Source organism: Hydra vulgaris, chromosome 06 (genome assembly GCF_038396675.1).
Source record: "Hydra vulgaris chromosome 06, alternate assembly HydraT2T_AEP".
In the NCBI taxonomy this organism is placed as follows: domain Eukaryota; kingdom Metazoa; phylum Cnidaria; class Hydrozoa; order Anthoathecata; family Hydridae; genus Hydra; species Hydra vulgaris.
In genome coordinates this window covers 58,448,968-58,469,576 of record NC_088925.1, presented here as the reverse complement: position 1 = coordinate 58,469,576, position 20,609 = coordinate 58,448,968, and positions in this window count along the sequence as shown.

Here is a 20,609-nt window from a genome sequence, read left to right as displayed (position 1 = left end):
TCGGACAACTTAATTTTTGGATACGAGGCTTTACAACTGTATTAAAAAAACAATGATACTTTTTAAAACCAATTTCAGGATAGATAGATTCAATAGGTTGCTTTATAACACTAGATAATGCTATTAGGCAAATGAAAGATGAAAATGTTTTATCAAAGCAATTTAAATATGCTTCTTTTAAAAGAAGTTCAGAAATCATATTATCATTAATCGTTGAAAAACTGTCAGAGCATTTAAATGAAACAGCGATAAAAAATAAATTAGCAAGCTGAGAATATTCAGAGCTATGTTGATTAAAATAACTCAAAAAATAATCATACCTTGTGTAAATATATATATGTTTTCGAATAACTCAATTGATGTCAGTAACCTTAGAATTTTTGAAGTATGCTTACTGTCATTTAAAAGCAAAGAGACTGAGCTATAAAGACAATTTCCATCTTCAGTAGATCTGAGAAAAATAGTAAAATATACTGAAATGTAATAATAGGTATAAAATACTAAAATTTAATATAATATTATTAATAATATTGATAAAAAAAAAGATAAAGATTTAGTTTAACTTGAAGTTTTTTTTTCATAAAGAATTATAAGGTGACCATTTTTTTTACAATGAAAAGGAGGAAAAAAAAATTTTAAGATAAAAAAATTTAATTAAAAATAAAATATAGGGCTACACGAACGATGCAAGCGCATTATGAATAAATAAAATTAACCCTGGACAGACACAGTGGGGTCTTGAAAATATTTTATTTTTGTATTTTGACAAAAAAATACAATTATTTATGATACTGTTTTGTATTTGCTATCTTAAATACAATATTTACAGCTTATGAAAATGATTGGGTGAAAAAAAGTTCGACGCGGCATCTTTGAATTAAGAGATTAACAGATTAGTTTTAAAATATCGAAAAGGAGGACAGAAAGGAGGACACTTATCGAGGGAGGACAGAATCTACAAAAGGAGGACTGTCCTCCCTAAAGGAGGATGGTTGGTCACTTTAAGAATTAGAGTATATACTCTAACTCTTTAAGAAATAAAATAAATCTATCATAGCCTAAAACTTTCTGTATGTTAGATGATCTAACATCCAACAACAACTTTTTTTGTTGTAACTAATTATTAAATCCTTTTAGATTTATACAGATTTATACTCATTGTAATTTGTTTCAAAATGAATTATTTATTAACCAAACAAATGACTTATGACATAGGTCATTTGTTTGGTTAATAAATAATTCATTTTGAAACAAATTACAATCATGGTAATGTGTTTCAAAGATTTATACAGATTTATTAATATTATACAAGGATTACACAGATTTATACTCATTGTAAAAATGAGTATTAATCTGTATAAATCTGGTAAAAGGATTTAACAATTAATGAAACAACAACAAAAGTTTTAATCTATTTGATTATAATCTATATTGATTTAATTTTGTTAGATGATAGATGATCTAACATCCAGAACTTTAGGTCCATATTATGATATTATTTTCATTGAATAAAAAACTTAAAAAAATTAAAACAAACAAAACAATACCTTAATGATGTATAACCAAGATTTCTTTTAATTAAGGGTACAAAATCCATCATATCTGTATTAACTTGGTTAGAATCCAGTATTCTTGGCTGCATTAAATTAATCTCTGAGAGCTCTTTAATGAGTTTATTTTTGTAATTTAATACATTAGGCCTATGCTTTGTTTCTATTGCACAAGCAACTAATTCTTCAGTTAAATATGAATTCATATTTTATTATATTTAAAATATTAAATAACTAAAGCCACGTTATCTTTGTTTCTGCAGAAGAATTAAGGAAAACGAATTAATGGTAATCTCACGGTAGCGAACAAAAAACCTTAATATGTAATCATATATTTAACAGAGTATCTTTCCAAATCGGACACGTTAAAACCAACTATGTAGCCAAGTTTTATTTTCACGGTTAAAAGATCGATATTTTAATATTTATTTGACAGCTTTTAATAATAGAATAATACCTCGGTAACGTATAATAGGGACCGTTGTGGCCATAGCAGGAATCTCTATAGCCAAATTCCGTAAATTACGGCAGACGCAAATAAATTTTTAGTGATAGTTCTTCAACAAAACAACCAAAAACTAACTTGGCTACCGTTAAATTTAATCTCTATGGCCATAAACTGTTAAGGGTTATACATGTAAAGTACGTCACGCAGAGTTTAAATAATGGTTTAACAAATAAGTAGCTCTCGTTCGCAGAGTTTTGAAAGTAAAATCATTTGCGCAAAGTTTCAAATTTTAACTTTGGCGTGACGTAATTTATTTTAAACTATTTAGACGAAAAAATATTTTGCACGTCTTTATAATATTTTCCTTAATATATTGCTAAAATATTTCTATATCTTATACCAAAAATTTTGAAAGACATTTAATTGATACTAAATAAATTTTCTAAGAAATTATTCTGACTTTAAACTATGTGGCCATGGCCACAATGGCCACCCCTTGGATCCGCGCCTGACTAAGCTATAAAAAGTTTCGCAATTGATTCAAAATATGTACTTAATTTTTGCTCATCTGTCTTTAACATAAATTTATGTAATTTTATCATACTTTAAATTTCATTAAAAAAAAAAGGTTAGCACTTTATCTCACCATTGCATAAAATTCAATTACAAAAAAAGATGACTTAAAGAAGTCTATTACTTTATTACCAGAAAATGAAAACAAAATCTCTTTAAAAAAGAATAAATAAACCCAGTTAAAATGTGCTTGCAAATGGAAAGTTGTTATTCTGTCCAAATAGTACAAACTGACTCGAAAATAGGTAAAAAAGAAATTTATGTAGCTCATCTTGCATATGAAAATGTTTTAGTTAAAAGTCCAAATTGAGTTCCTACTTACTGACTGTTTAATATTTAAACAGTCAATAAGTGGTTGATCTATATTAACCTGATCAATAAAAACTTTTAACAAAACCTATTGACAATCTAACTCAAGACCCAAAGAGCCAATCTGATCAACAAATGTTTTTTAAAATGTTTTGAACCTCGAAGCCAATATAATCAACAAATGTTTTTAATAATGTTTTGAACCTCGAAGTGAATAAGTAGGATAAATTCCATATTTCACAGTTGAATTTAATTAGAATCACTTATAGTTTGTTGAGCTAGATTCAAGTTACATGAGCTACGAAATAATATTATAAAAAAAGTCTTAAATAAAACAAAGCACGTGGTAACAATAATATACTTATATTATATCATAATATATCTTTTTCTGATTAAAAAACAATAACAGCTGTTTCGAAGTTTTTAACTAAGTTAGCTAACTGTTCAATTCAGATCAGCGAACGAAGCATCAATGTTCTAAAAAATAGATAAGACTCTTTTGCAATTAGATAATTTTGTTGTCAAGTATAATATAAATACAAAAAACCCTTTAAAAACAAAAACAAAACATAGTAATACTTTCTTTTGATTCAAAAATCGAAACATTTTTTTGATTTTAAAAAGAAGTCGTGACGTAACCTCCCTCATTGTGATTTAGACCGCTTCTAAAGGTGTACATTCATGGCGACGTTTTTCAAGTGCTTTCCTCACTTTTGAGTTGAAACTATTGACCTCTACTTATAGATAAAATACTGACCTCTATTTTTAGATAAACTTTTAGATAAAATGCTAAAATGGTTTCATGGTTACCAATCAAATAGAAAGCATTTGTTACCGCTAACGATGGCCTTCAAAGTAACTATGTTGAAATAACCTCTGGTGTTCCACAAGGCTCTATTCTAAGTCCTTTTATGATTTTAGTTTATATTAATGATTTAAGTAAAGCAGCTAATCTTCGGAGTATTATGTTTGCTGATGATACAAAATAATTACCATAAATTACCATAACAACTTTTTGAATGTTCCGCTATTGTATAGTTTTCCAATTTTCCTTCGTATGTATTTTTTTGAAGTTGGTAAATACGATATGAGATTTGTTATTTTGTTTCACCGATAAAACATTTTTTGCATGAGGAGGTTCTTTTTTGGTAAGTATATGCTGTAAATGATTTGGTGATTTAAAAACTGGTGAGTAATTTGCTTTTTTGAAATATTTTTTTAACTTTGCGCTCATTCCTGGAATCCACAGTAAAAATTAAGTATTAATTGATGAAATGGATAATGGAAAAAAATGTTGCGTTTCACTATTTTGTCTTTTATGATGTAAATTTTCTTTAGGCATTTTTATAATATTTTCCAGACCTAATTTTTTATAACCATTTTTTACAAAAATATCAATTAGAAATAACTCTTGTTAAATATTATTATCATAGTATAAATATAATGCTCCATGAACAAATCTTTAGAAAACCTCAGGAAGAAAAGTTCTATAGAATTTATGTATACTAAAAGTTCTATAGAATTTATGTATAATTTCTGTATACATATGGCCTATAGAAATTCTTTAGAATTTCTATAGAATCTCTGTTAACTTCTGTAGAAATTGCTATAGAACTTTTTACTTTTTTCTATAGAAAAAAAAGTTTTAAAACAATTTCTATAGAAATTTTTTTTAAACTTTTTTTTAGAAATTAATACACGTTCTATAAAAATTCTATAGAAATTTTATAGAATTTTTATAGGCTATAAGTTTCAAAAGTTTATAGAAATTCTAAAAAACTTTTTTTCCTGGGACTTCATGAATAATTTTAGGATCATGGCATAAGTAAGGCTTAATTTGGCGTTAGTTATGGCGTCAATAAGGTAAACTTTAAAGTCTTACCTACCAGATTTATCGTTAATAATAGTTATGTCAAGAATGTTTAACGTGTTACTTTCATTTTCAATTTCAATGGTGTACTGAATATTTTTATATTGTTTATTAAGTAGTCCCAAAACCCTTTTTGCATCTTCAGTAAAGTTAAAAGAGAATTAGAGTCATCAACATATCTTTTAAATAACTTTACATGAATGTTATTAGAAACGTGTGCAATAGCATTACTTTCATAAAGTTGTAAAAAACACTTAGCAACTACTATCATAAATCTTAAACCAAAACGTCCAAAATCTTCTAGTTCGCAAATGTTGGACTTATATAAATAATAACATTGCGAAAGCCGTATATCAAAAAGTATTTTTATTTGAAAATGTGAAGTTAGGATTACTTTTTACTCTCTCAATACGAAAAATTATCGCTTCCTTTAATGGGACTCAAGGATATAAAAAATGACATTTAAAGACATTTGAATTTGATCTTTGTCAATATTTAATTATTTAACTAACCCAGCCATCATTAATATACGAGTACCATGTGGGACCCGTACGGGTTGTCAACTAGGCCTCATGTATGCAGCCCTCCGGGATCCCACGGGTTTTGAGCCGTGGTTTCCATCTGGATTTGCCCACCGGGTTACCCGTATTGTCACAAACAAATCCCACACTATTAACCCTTAAGAGCCCCATATAAGAAGGGCCCAGATGGGTTTGTCTGCCAAAGAATCATTGCAAATCTTGCAAAACTACTTTAAAATTGTTAAAGATATAAAAGAGAAACTACATAACTTTATATCGAATAAAAATAAATTACATTTTTATTGAGCAACTTTCTAAACAACTCTGTAATCATGTATCGTCTGTCTTCACGGTTGTCTCCAAATTAAAAGCTTTTAAATCTTTAAAAATTCTTCTTTAAGCAACTCTTTCTTGATGATTTTGTTTCAATGAGTGTTATATAAAAAAATATTATATTTTATTACATTATATTATTATATTTATACTTTAATATATTGTAAGGTTTTAATGATTTTTGCCTAATTTTAATCAGATAAAAAATCTATTTTCTCACAATATTTTAATCGTAATAATTGGAGGAAATATCATCATCAACCATTAAGTTAGTCTCAAAAAATTCTCTACATGAGTCACCTAGCCATTCCAATAAACAAGACTGTATATCATTATTATTATAATTATATTTACAAACTTTTTATAATTATTATTTATTAAAACTGCAAACACATTCTGGTTGTTTCTAGTCAATTTTAATCATCAGCATGCAAATAATACCAACAGTCATTGTTCCTCGATTGCAAATCGTCATAAGTATTCTCAACTTTAATGCTGTAAGAAAATGGAAAAAATATACATATATTATTACTAGATATAATAAATTCTATATATATCGCTAACACTTGCGACCTCGCTTGAAATTTAAATATAAAAGGCACTTAATTTATTCTCGCACACATAAAATATGTTTCACGAGCCGGCTCTGTATATATATATATATATATATATATATATATATATATATATATATATATATATGTAAATTATGTTAGTGTATTTTACAAACAGAGTGCTCAATGTTCTTAAAGAACAGAGCAATAATAAATTAGTAAAAAACACTTATCTAACTTTTATCTTCTACTTGAAGTCAGGAAGATGATCCAGCAATGGTGAAACCTCAAGTAGAAGATAAAAGTTAGATAAGTGTTTTTTACTAATTTATATATATATATATATATATATATATATATATATATATATATATATATATATATATATATATATATATATATATATATATATATATATATATATATATATATAGAGCCGGCTCGTGAAACATATTTTATGTGTGCGAGAATAAATTAAGTGCCTTTTATATTTAAATTCCAAGCGATGTCGCAAGTGTTAGCGAGCTCGCAAGCGTTAGCGAGCTCGCAAGCGTTAGCGAGCTCGCAAGCGTTAGCGAGCTCGCAAGTGTTAGCGAGCTCGCAAGAGTTAGCTTGCTCACGAATAATGTATTTTTTCTAAAATTATAAAACAATATATACTACAAATAAAGTGACTTTCTTAACAATTTTATTGATTTTAAACATATTTTTTGTTAGAAAACGGAACATGTCTAACTTTATATTTTGAAAAATTTAATTTTAAAGTATCAATATCCACAGATTCAGCAATTTTGTTTTTAATGGAAATTATTGATATACCATTTAAACTTTTGAAATATATATTTTGTAAGAATCTTCAGTGTGTTTAGTAACAAAATAATTGATAGTTTTCTTTAATGCATTTGCAGCAGTCTTCACGTCTACAGTTTGAGATTGTAATAGTTTGCTAGTACAATCAATTTCAGTTAACACATCGTGTCAAACTACAACACCACATATGAATTCAAATTCAACTGTCTAATTTTGACGAAAGTGATTCAACAGTTAATCTAGTAATAGAATCTTTTTTAATGTTAACAATTTCTTTCAATGCACAATAAATTTCTTTTAATCCCAATTTAAGAGCATGAACAGCATTCGCATGACTTTCCAGTCTGCCAGTACTTAATGGCTTTACTGTTAATTTGCAACACTTTAATTCAAAAATTTGCCAACACTTTGAAGTCGCAGAGAAAAAATTATACATAGCTTGAATTTGTGAAATAAATTTCTTAACTTCTAAACATCCTTGAACTGCACCAGCAACAACCAAATTGAAGGAGTGACGGACACAAGGAATATAAAAGGCTCGTGAATTTATATCAGTTATACGCTTCTGAACACTAATTTATTTACCTTTCATATTGGATCCATTATCATATATATAATAATAATCAAAACAAAAAATGTGTAAAGATAATTAAATAAATAATAGACTAACAAGGAGATTTGTATTTTTTTATAAAAACATTCAAGTAAATGTTTTTTAAATCTGGAAAATAAGATGCAGATAAGTCATTCAAAAGTGACAATAGAATTTTAAGGCGGAGACCCTATTTCAGTAAAGCTAGCATCAATGTCGGCCATTTTGTCCAGAAGTAAACATAAAGTGTAAACTTTCGTCTGATTGGTTAGCAGAAAACATTGAAAAAAAAAACTGATTGAGATTGGATAAGGGGCATAACTCAGTTTTTATAAAAACGGACTTAGTACCTTTTGCATTTTTAGTTATAGATCAAGAAAGGCTCATATATTTTGTTTCTAAGCGGAGTTTTAGTTTTGCGTCTTTTTAATGCTGCGTCTGTGTTTCGCACACTTCGCATACGCTATGAGCCGGCTATATATATATATATATATATATATATATATATATATATATATATATATATATATATATATATATATATATATATATATATATATATATATATATATAAATATAACAGTTAATGCACATTTGCTTTACTTACAGTTATAACTTAATACTGTTATAACTTACTTTATAACTGTATAACTGGAGTTAAACAGTTATAGTATACAATTTTAACTGGTACAACTTACTTTATAACTGCTATAACATACATTTATAACTGAAAACAATAACAGTCCCCTATAAGTTACGTTTCGTATTGTAATGTAAACGGAATTCGTTACGTGCATAACGTCCGTTATTTTTACGTAACCGAGACGTAACATTTTGCGTAACAATACGCAACACTGTAACGTAACGTTACGTGCAAAATGTCCTTTACATTTACGTAACCGAGACGTAATATTGTAACATTACGCTACGTGAAAAGTGTTACGTAACAGCAAGCAGCATTTTGACCTAATGATACGTAACGTTGTAATCATTACTATCTATCCATACAACCTTTTTTTTTTTTCATGTGTACATAAATACATGTGTAGGGGGAACGATACTATATACAGAAACCTATCTAAAGAGAGAGAACAAAGTGAAGTCAAGTCAGATAGTGTAGACATGTTGCATTGAAAGTTCAACTATACACGTAATTGGCTGAAACAAATTTCGGTACCTTATAGTTAAATCTAATCAAAAGAATGGTTTAAATGTTATATACATTTTTGCTTGTGGATTTATAAAAACTCGTGAAGTGTTACGCTTGTATTATTGACTCAAAAAAAAAGGTAACGTAACAAAATCTAGATATGAGACGTAGTTAATACGTCTAAAATATAGATTTTTTTCAACGTTAATTTACGTTTTAGTAAAAGAAACGTAACTTTGCGAGTTAAAACTTTTTTTCTTTTCGCGACAAATTAGTTACAAAAAATATATTAACCAATTAAGACGAATCTATTTTACAATTAAAATAAACGATAATATTAAGCAGTTTAAAAAAAAACAAAAACGGATCGGTTAAGCAATCGAAGGTACTTATTACCTTTAAAAGTATAACCTATCGGAAGTAACGTAACGTAAAACATTTAAGAATTAAAACGTTTTAATTCTTAAATGCATTTAACTGACATATTTTAGTTACGTCTCAAATCAAGATTGCGCTACGTTAAGTTTCAATTGGTTACACTTTATAAAGTTAAAAAATAAAATATTTGAGACGTAACGTTGCGTTAACGAGACTTTTTTTTTTTTTTGTAACAAAGTAACCAATTGTGACGAAGCTATTTTACAATAAAAATAAAATATAAGAAAGTATTTAGCAATACGGTAACGATAAACAAACATATACTGCATTATCAAGTTTATTTACATAATATTTAATAAAAGTTAGAGAATGTAACTTTATTACCAATTGTAACCGATTAAGACGTAATGTAACTTTAAAATGTTATAGGGGAGTTATAACTTACAGTTCATAAACATATATTGTTAATTATATTAACTTACAGTTCATATAATTAAAACTATATGTTTATATATATATATATATATATATATATATATATATATATATATATATATATATATATATATATATATATATATATATATATATATATATATATAAATATACATATATATATGTATATATATATATTTATATATATATACATATATTATACAGTTATATATATGTATATATAAATTTATGTATTTATTTGATTTATTTATATATCTATATATATATATATATATATATATATATATATATATATATATATATATATATATATATATATATATATATATATATATATATATATATATATATATATATATATATATATATATATATATATAAATATACATATATATATGTATATATATATTTATATATATATACATATATTATACAGTTATATATATGTATATATAAATTTATGTATTTATTTGATTTATTTATATATCTATATCTATATATATATATATATATATATATATATATATATATATATATATATATATATATATATATACATATATATATATATATATATATATATATATATATATATATATATATATATATATATATATATATATATATATATATATATATATAGTCCTATATATATATTATACTCCTATATCTATATATATATATTATACTCCAATATATTATATTATATACTATATATTTAATTATACTACTATATATATACTAAATTATATATACATATGTATATACATATATATATATATATATATATATTTATATATATATATATATATATATATACATATATATATATATGTATATATATATATATATATATATATATATATATATATATATATATATATATATATATATATATATATATATTATACTGCTATATATTATATTATATACTATATTTTCAATTATACTACTATATATATACTAGTTTATATATGAATATACAATATATATATAAAAATCAAAAAGATATATATATATATATATATATATATATATATATATATATATATATATATAACTTATTTGATTTATATATATATATATATATATATATATATATATATATATATATATATATATATATATATATATATATATATATCTTTTTGATTTTTATATATTTGATTTGATTGTAATGAGTATACGTGGCATAACAACAGACACTCCATAAAATACTCCATCTTTTATACCTGATTTCGAAAATTTTGAAAATAACCTATTAATTTTTATCAAAACAATAATTTTTCGGCCAACACCGAATTTCAAAAAGAATTAAAGTTAGATGTAAAAAAAAATTAAACCAAACCCTAATATATTAAAACCTATATATAAACCCTAGTTTATTCGCTTTCGCCGATAAAACAAATAATATTTACCAACTCACAACAGAAAACTGTAAAAAAATTTAACGCGATAATATTACTAGTTTTTATGAAAAAGCAATTAAAATTTCAGAAAATGCAACTAATTTAAAGCCCCAGTATTGGTAAAATAATAAGCCTCAAAAACAGAATTGTATCAACTACCCTAGCCCAAACTTTTGTTATAATTAATAATCATAAATTAAACTTTTTGTTGGTTCCCTTAAAAAGTGAAATTAGAGATGTAAACAAAATTAAATTGAACAAAATTAACAATAATTTTAGAAGTAAATTTATTCTTGTCGTGATAAGAAACCAACACTCTCTGGTTGTTAGGAGGGGGAATTTGAGCTTGAAAAGGATCTCACTTCTGCTACAGTATAGGGCTCACAGTGGCTGGTGAACTTAAATACAGATAAAACTAAATTTTTTTTAGCCAATTGTTATTGCAATAATTTAGATCTTCCTATATTTATGAACGGTAATGTACTCGATGAGTCACCTACTCTTCATCTTCTAGGATTATTTCTTACTTCCAATCTGTCTTGGAAACCATATATCAAATCAGTTGCAAAATTAGCATCTGCTAAGGTTGCATCTCTTTATCGAGCTCGACACTTTCTTACTTCGGATTCTATTCTCTACTTCTCTAAATCTCAAATGCGGCCTTGCACTGTTGCTATATCTGGGGCGGATCTTCTAATGATGCCCTTTCTTTTTTAGACAAGGTATAAAAACGCATTGTAAACATAGTTGGACCTGCTCTTGCAGCCAACCTCCAACCATTATCACATCGTCGTAATGTTGCTTCTCTTTCTATTTTCTATAAAATTCAATAAAGGGCACTGCTCTAAAGAGCTAGCGTCTCTTGTGCCATTTACCAAAATTCATTCTCGTGTTACTCGTCATTCAATTAAGTCTCATCCTTTTTCTGTGACTGTTCCTAAGTGCTCCAAAAACTCTTATTTGTCAAGTTTTTTTCCTCGAACATCTGTTCTTTGGAATTATCTTCCTTCATCTTGCTTTCCTAATTTATATAATTTGCAATCTTTTAAGTCATCTGTCAATCGTTATTTTGCTCTACAATCTTCATTTTTTCTCTTCCAGTAATTTCCAACTTTAGTTATTGGTTGCTTGCAACCTTGTTGGAAGCGAAGATGTTTAAAAAAAAAATGTTAAAAAAAAAAAATGATGATTTTGTAATTGTTATAATATATATATATAGTATGGTTTTTGGGTTGGAGATAAATTTTGGACAGAGATAAAGTAGTTTTTAATGATGTAATGTTATATCAGAATTTACTCAATAAGGTGTTATCTATTTATATTTTTACATTGGTTTGTAATAATTTTATTCATTAAGTTTACTGTTATTATCTCTTCATTTGAAAAGCTCCTTGAAGTAACCATGAGCGAGACTAAGTTTTTTCAAACCGAGACAAGACCGAGACGAGAAGTTAGTACTTCTTGTGAGACCGAGAACGAGACGAGAAATTTAACAATTTTTGAAAACAAATTTATTAAAATCCAAGTAAAAAAAAAATGTAAACATGGTTTTGACAAATAGACACAAATGACATTTGTCAAATGTAAACAACTTTTTCAAATATTAATTCAGAATTTTTTGCCAAACTTTTCTAACAAGACAATGTTTTCTCTGATTAAGATGATTTGTTCTACTTTTTCTGGGTGTAGGTTGTGTCTGGATGATCGGACGACATTTCCACCTGAGCTAAAAACTCTCTCTGATTTAGTTGAACTTGCTGGAATAGCTAAAATTTGTCTCGCTAATGAAGAGAGTTCTGGCAATGTATTCGAATGCAATTTCCACCAATTAAGAATCGGAAAGTCTTTTTTGGCATCAGGGAGATATTCATACTGGCACATTTTGCTCAATATAGGATTCAGTTCAGATGTTGGCTCTTGTATTTCAAGTCTGAAGTTTAACTTGCGCTTCAGTTTTGAATTAGGGGACAAATCTGCTGAAAGGACTCTGGCAACAGGTTGGCACTCAACATTATCCTTAACTTGTGAGGCTAACCATTCTTTTGTTGTTTGAAATTTTGTGAAGAGCTTCAAGTAAAGTCCCTTTAAAGCAGGATTTAAGTAGTTTGCTGCAGCACTCAATAAGTTTCCAGTGTGAAAAAAACGAAATCTTTTCTCAATGCAGCTTTTCAAGTTTTTTGCATACAAGACACTGTCGCCATTTTATCCATCCGTCTCAATAAATTGATCAACTTTATCATGGATTAAATAAAGAAAATCGGCGACAGTGTTAATTGTTGGAATAGACTCAGCCGACCACGTTTCTGTAGCTTCTTTAAGTGGTGCCAAAATTTCTACTGCTCCCTCGATTGATTTCCACTGTGATGCACTGATGGTCTTTGAAGACAAAATATCTTCATTTGCATATAAGCTGATAATTGCACTCTTTAGATGTAGGACACAAGCCATGCAATCCAGTTCACTATTCCATCTTGTGTCAACAGATTGGCGTAGCTGTCTAAAATTGATTTCTTGAGCGTCTGTTTCAAGCAAATCAGCTGCAACTGCTGACTGGTGAGTTAAAGAAGCCAAATCTTTGCATGTTTGAAACGCATCATCCATTCCAGCAGTCATTCCAAATGAGTCTCGAACTGCACATTACAAAATCTGATTGTTGCACAAGTATTGGTCAAGACGCTTTGACAATTTGACTGCAAGTTTCATGTTTCTTGCCTGGTCGTTCGCGCAGTACATTGGCAAATCAGCAGGCAAGTTTAGTTCTTCAAAGTAAGAATCCAGCTTTCCTTCAATAAAGATACCTGTGTGTCTGCCTGGGAACTCTTGGACATGGGGTGTCCAGTGATTTAGTCTCCAATTTTCGTCAATAGCATGAAAAGTCCAAGAGATGTAGCTGTCCTGAGCTCTAGAAGTCCAAAGTTCAGAAGTAAATGCAGCACTTTATATAGATTTGGCGTAATCTCCGTTATTATGCTCTTTATTCCAGCTTCACTTCTCTTTACCGAATTGAAAGCTTTCTTAAATATGTTGTTCTGTGATGAAGGCTCAGTTTAGGGTTTGCAATGTCAAACAATTTCTTGAAACCTCTTTCTTCGACTGATGAAAAGGATGCCAGATCAGTGCAAAAGTAATCCAGCATTGCAGAGTCAAACTGTTTTTGAATGGAATTGTCGTTGTCATATTTGGACTTTATTTCAAGCATTTCGACCATGGTTCGTTGTTTCTTCTTAGGAGGAGGAAGAAAAGAGTCGTCAATTTTTTCAGAATACTCAACGTAATCTTGGCTGTTCTTTTTTTCGAGGTGATGATGAAGTCCGCTTGTGTTTTCATCTTTTGTTTTCAAAGACTTTTTGCACGCCTTGCATTCAGCACTGTCACTTTTTTTGAAAATATCTCCATAATTTGTTTTTTCTTAGTGACATTTTTGATCGTTATATATATATATATATATATATATATATATATATATATATATATATATATATATATATATATAATATATATATATATATAATATATATATATATATATATATATATATATATAATATATATAATATATATATATATATATATATATATATATATATATATATATATATATATATATATATATACATATATATATATATATATATACAATGAAAAATGTATGTCAAACAAAATCTCAACTTCAAAAAAAATTTTTTTAATATATTTCTTTAAAGGTTTGTAAGAAATTAGTACAAAATATATTTAACACTAGAGGCCTTTCAATGTTTTCATCAGTAGTGTTAGTGTAAGTGCTGTTATGTACAAATTTATTTATTTTTTGTTACAAAAGTATTTTTTAATCAATTAATGTATTGTTGCTATTAGTTACCATTGTCTAATATTTTTCAAAACAGGAAGTGTTAGTTAAAAGTATCATGCTTTTGTTTATGCAAATGACTTTCATAAGATAATAAATTTAATAAAACCAATAATAAGAGAAGTTATTGAATCAACTTTTAAAGATTGTTTTAATAGTTACCAGCATCATAACAAGTCAAGTGAAAGCATTAAAACACAATATATGAACTTTAAAGATCAACACCAAAAGTTTTTTGTTAAATCTTTAGATAAATACGAATATTTATACTACAAACACATCAGATGCACTAACCTTCTAAACATATATCACGATTGTTTACAACAAGAACCACTTGTTATCCCTAAAAAGTGATAATCTACACCTGATGTCAGCTGAAGAAAAAAACATAATAAAAAAATTTGACCTACAGCGTTTAAAATCAGAATGCGAAATACTTACAATACGTAAAGATAATTTTCTTACTTCACTTAACAATGTCGATGTAGAAGTTACCAACTTTATTAATAATCATGCAACAAATGAAGCTCTTAAAAATAGATTGTTATTGCGATACGAAGAATGCAAAAATGAAGATAAAGAACGAATTGATAAAAAATGGGAAAAAAAGATTGTTTCTACTAAATTAGCTTTCGATAAAGATCGTCTATATTTCAATTCAAGAAGCTCTAAATTTAACCATCAAAAAGAAAAAGAGAAAGAAAATATCAATTCGGCAAACTTTAATTCTTCATCAAATAATATTATAAATTATGACCAATTGTTAAATAGCGCACCTTCAAAAAACTGGACAAGCACAATCCCAAGAAAATACAACCTAAGGTCATCAACCTATCCACCAAACACCTGACCACTTTCCAAATATCACTTCTGATAAAAGGTCCTAAATTCTGCCCAACAACTAAAGGTAATTTTTTACACATTAATTCAGATATAAGACAATTCACTCGAAAGCTTAAACTAAAAGAAAAATTTTAAGAAACCCATAATAATGATATTAGCATTTTAAAGAAGAAATCAAATTATAATGTTAAATCAACTCTTAAATCGAACAAGTTGATCCCATTAAAAATCTATCAGTTGATAATATTTCATCACGAGAAAGAACAGCTCTTAAAGAGCTGAGAGAAATGAAAGACATTGTTATTAAAATAGCTGATAAAGGTAGCAGTTTAATTGTGATGGACTCTACATATTACAGCGATAAGCTTGTTTATCAAGATCATCTATCATCTTCAATCACGTATGAAAAAACAAACTTAAACTCTGATAAACTAGTTTTCAAAAATCTTTTAAAAATGATTATAAACATAAATGCTTAACACAAAACGAGATAGACTACATTACAAAATTTGAATGGAAATCAAGCAATTTTTATGTAATTCCCAAAATTCACAGATGTAAAGAAATAATCAAAAAAGTTCAAGAGTCTAATTCTCTGGTTATTGAAATGCAACCACCAATCGATTTAAAGGGTCGACCTATTATTGCAGGAATTGACTCACCTACGTCACATTTAAGCCAATTTCTGCACATAATTCTCCTATTGTACGGAAGCAAAAAACTTATATAAAAGATGATTGGGACTTCTTAAGAAAAATTCCTAGAAAAGTAGAGCTAGATAGTATTATACTAACATGTGACATTGTTAACCTTTACACTACAATTCCCCACAACCTTGGTTTAGAAGCATTAAAATTTTGGGTTGAAAAACATAAAAATCTAATACCTGAACGAATTACTACCAATTTCATTATAGAATCAGCATCATTTATTTTAAAAAACAATAATTTCCTCTTTGATAATCAATTATTTCACCAAATCACGGGTACAGCCATGGGTACAGACTGTGCACCAGACTATGCATGTCTTTCGATAGGTTTCTTAGAAGAAACAATACTTTTTCCAAAAATTCTACCAAGATTTTTTTCGAATGACGAGGTTCATACTATTGAACAGTTCTATTTTAGATATGTTGATGATGGTTTCAACATATGGCCTAAACACTTAGATATAAACAAATTTAAATTGTCACTCGCCGAATTAAACAGTTCAATTACCTTCACAATTGACTATGGCATTGAATTAGTTGAAAAAGAAAATATTTATAATATAATTAATTTTTTAGACATTTCTGTAATTCTTCAAAATAACAAATATATCAAAACTGACATATTTTATAAAGAAACAAACACACACGATTATCTTAATTTTAACAGTCATCATCCTTACCACACCAAAAAGAACATCCCTTATAGTCTTGCAAAAAGAATAATTGTATTTACATCTGATTATATCACCGAAAACCTGCGTTTAGCAGAGCTTAAATTATGGCTGAAAGAATGTAATTATTCAGACATTGTTATTGAAAAAGCATTTCATAATGCAAAACTACAAGGACCAGCTCAACAAAAGAAACCTAATGACGTCATTCCTTTAGTCACTACATTTTACAGCAACCTAAATTGCCAACCTATATTAACTAAAACCAAACTTCTACTCAGTTTATCCACCAGTGAAAGAATACAAAAAATATTTTCTAACATAAATCCTGTAATAGCTTACAAACAACCACCAAACTTACTGAGACAACTTACTTACGCTAAATTTAATTCCACAACATCTAATAACAAAAAGATTGGAATTTTTAAATGTAATGATAGTCGTTGCAAAATTTGTTTATTTTACCTAGAAGAGGTAAATAATTTCGTAACATCCAACGGTACTATTTGGAACATTAAAAGTCACATTACTTGTAGCAGCAAGAATGTCATTTATTATCTAAAATGTTTGTCTTGTAATGGTCAATCAACGTATACTGGAAAAACAAACAATTTGAGAAATCGCACTAATGGTCATATTTCAAGTTGCAGAACTGGCCATTCAACAGACAGGTTTGACAATCATGTATATGATTGCCAACGTATAAATATAAAAATAATGGAACCATTTTTCCAGCTTTTTGTATTTCTGGCACTTAAAAGTGATAAAAATTTATTATCTTATGAAAGTCACTTGCATAAACAAAACATGATACTTTTAACTAACACTTCCTGTTTTAAAAAATATTAGACAATGGTAACTAATAGCAACAATACATTAATTGATTAAAAAATATTTTTGTAACAAAAAATAAATAAATTTGTACATAACAGCACTTAAACTAACACTACTGATGAAAACATTGAAAGGCCTCTAGTGTTAAATATATATTTGTACTAATTTCTTACAAACCTTTGAAGAAATATAAAAAAAAAAATTTTTTTTGAATGTGTATATATATATATATATATATATATATATATATATATATATATATATATATATATATATATATATATATATACATACATACATATATGTAAGAAGTTAATTTAAAATAGTATATCGTTTTAAAAAGTGTTTTTTTTTTTTGAATAAATAGTTAGCTGCGGGCATAAGCAACATTAGTAACGCTGAGAAAAACAATTTATTTGAAGACTTTAATAAACGTTTAAGCTATAAATACTACGATATTTTATAAATGTTTATTGAAAACTGTTAAATGTAATTTAAAATTTGGTAATTATATTTAGTATTTATTAAATGTTTAAAATACAATTTTAACAATTTTAACAATTTTAACAAAATTTACAAATTTAACAATTTTAACAATTTTTAATAAATATTTGTAAATTTAAAATAATAGTGATTATGCTTATTAAACGCGTATACTATGTATTCCAATAGTTATTGTCCGTATATATTCAGTTATGTTTACATAGGCCAAGTTATTCTAATTCTAACAATAAATTTTTAATTAGATTTATTAAAATCACAGAGTCAAAAAATTAATTAATTAAAAAAACAAATTATTAAGCATTTTGTAAAATATAATCATTTTTAATTTGGAAAATAATATAATATTTAAGTCTCGTTTTACTTCTCGCGAGAATTTTATATTTCTCGTTTCTCACGAGAAGTCCCATTTCTCAGGAGAAACGAGAACGAGACGAGATCTCGCTCATGGTTACCTTGAAGCACTGTGAAAATTCCTAAACTTAAGTAAAAGCTAAATGAACAGAATTGCTAATTTGTTAATAAATAATTAAATAAATCGAAATAAAAATTAAAATAATAGTAAATACGCTTATTAAACGCTTATTATTAGAATTAGAATAACTTGGCCTATGTAAACATAACTGAATATATACGGACAATAACTATTGGAATACATAGTATACGCGTTTAATAAGCATAATCACTATTATTTTAAATTTACAAATATTTATTAAAAATTGTTAAGATTGTTAAATTTGTAAAATTTGTTAAAATTGTTAAAATTGTATTTTAAACATTTAATAAATATTATTAAAAATCTAATTAAAAATTTAATTTGTTTTTGACAAAAACAAATTAAATTTTTAAATAGATTTTTTAAATAAATTTTAAATATTTTTAATTAGATTTTAAATACAAAAACTTTTTGTATAAATGGTGCACTTTCGACTTAATTTCATTAGTTTACCAGTGGAATTCAACTTGACACATGTTGTTCATATTGAAAAGAAATATTCTTGCCTCATTTCAACGATCAAAAATGTCACCAAGAAAAAACAAATTCTGGAGATATTTTCAAAAAACAAGTGACAGTGCTGAATATTCAGCACGCCTTGCATTCGAATGCAAGGCATGCAAAAAGTCTTTGAAAACAAAAGATGGAAACACAAGCGGACTTCATCGTCAAATCAAGTAAGATGTTTATTTTAATCGCTATCCAGTATGAAAATTTCTATTGCTAGTAAAGCCAATTCAGAAAGTCGATCTTGAAATATTATTGCTAAGCCAACAATATCCTCGCATATAAGAACATTTTATGGCAAAATATAACATGAATTTCAAATAAATAAATAAAAAAATTAAAAATCTGACTTATTGTTCCAAGGAACGAAATGGTTGGTACATTAGCTTAACCGAATTATGAGTAATCAAGTTTAGATTATGGGAAGAGTTATCTATGTTTGGCACCGGTGCGATATTTATCAAATCTCCAAATATTTTTTGAGCTTCAACTTTCTTTCCATTCATTACACTGGCGCCAGCATAGCCCTGGTCTCATATCTTCTATAAGTTTAAACTTTGCATAGTCAGCCATTCACTTACCCTTTCTGTTAATCTTACAGCAGTTGCATCAATGACATTGAGAAATCTAAGAAAAGATTTATTTATGTCGCAATTTTTAGAAATTAAACCTATTCATCGTATGGCTATGACATTTTTTCTTTAAACTGAAAACAAACACAGGTGATGTATTTAATATTAACCAAGATAAATGATACTTATGGATTAAAGCAAAAAATACTCCATCTTTTATACCTGATTTCGAAAATTTTGAAAATAACCTATTAATTTTAATTGAAACAATAATTTTTCGGCCAACACCAAATTTCAAAAAGAATTAAAGTTAGATGTTAAAAAAAATTAAACCAAACCCTAGTATATAAAACCCCATATATAAACCCTAGTTTATTCGCTTTCGCCGATAAAACAAATAATATTTAACAACTCACAACAGAAAAATGTGAAAAAATTTAACGCGATAGCATTACTAATTCTTATGAAAAAGTACTAAAATTTTAAAAAATGCTATTAATTTGAAAGCCTAAAGTATTCCTAAAAAAATAAACCTCGAAAACAGAACTGTATTTACTTCCCCAGCCCAAACTTTTGTAATAATTAAAGACCATAAACCAAATTTTCGAAACAAACTTCCCTGAAGGTTATTGGTTACCTTAAAAGTGAAATTGAACATTTAAGCAAAATTAAATTGA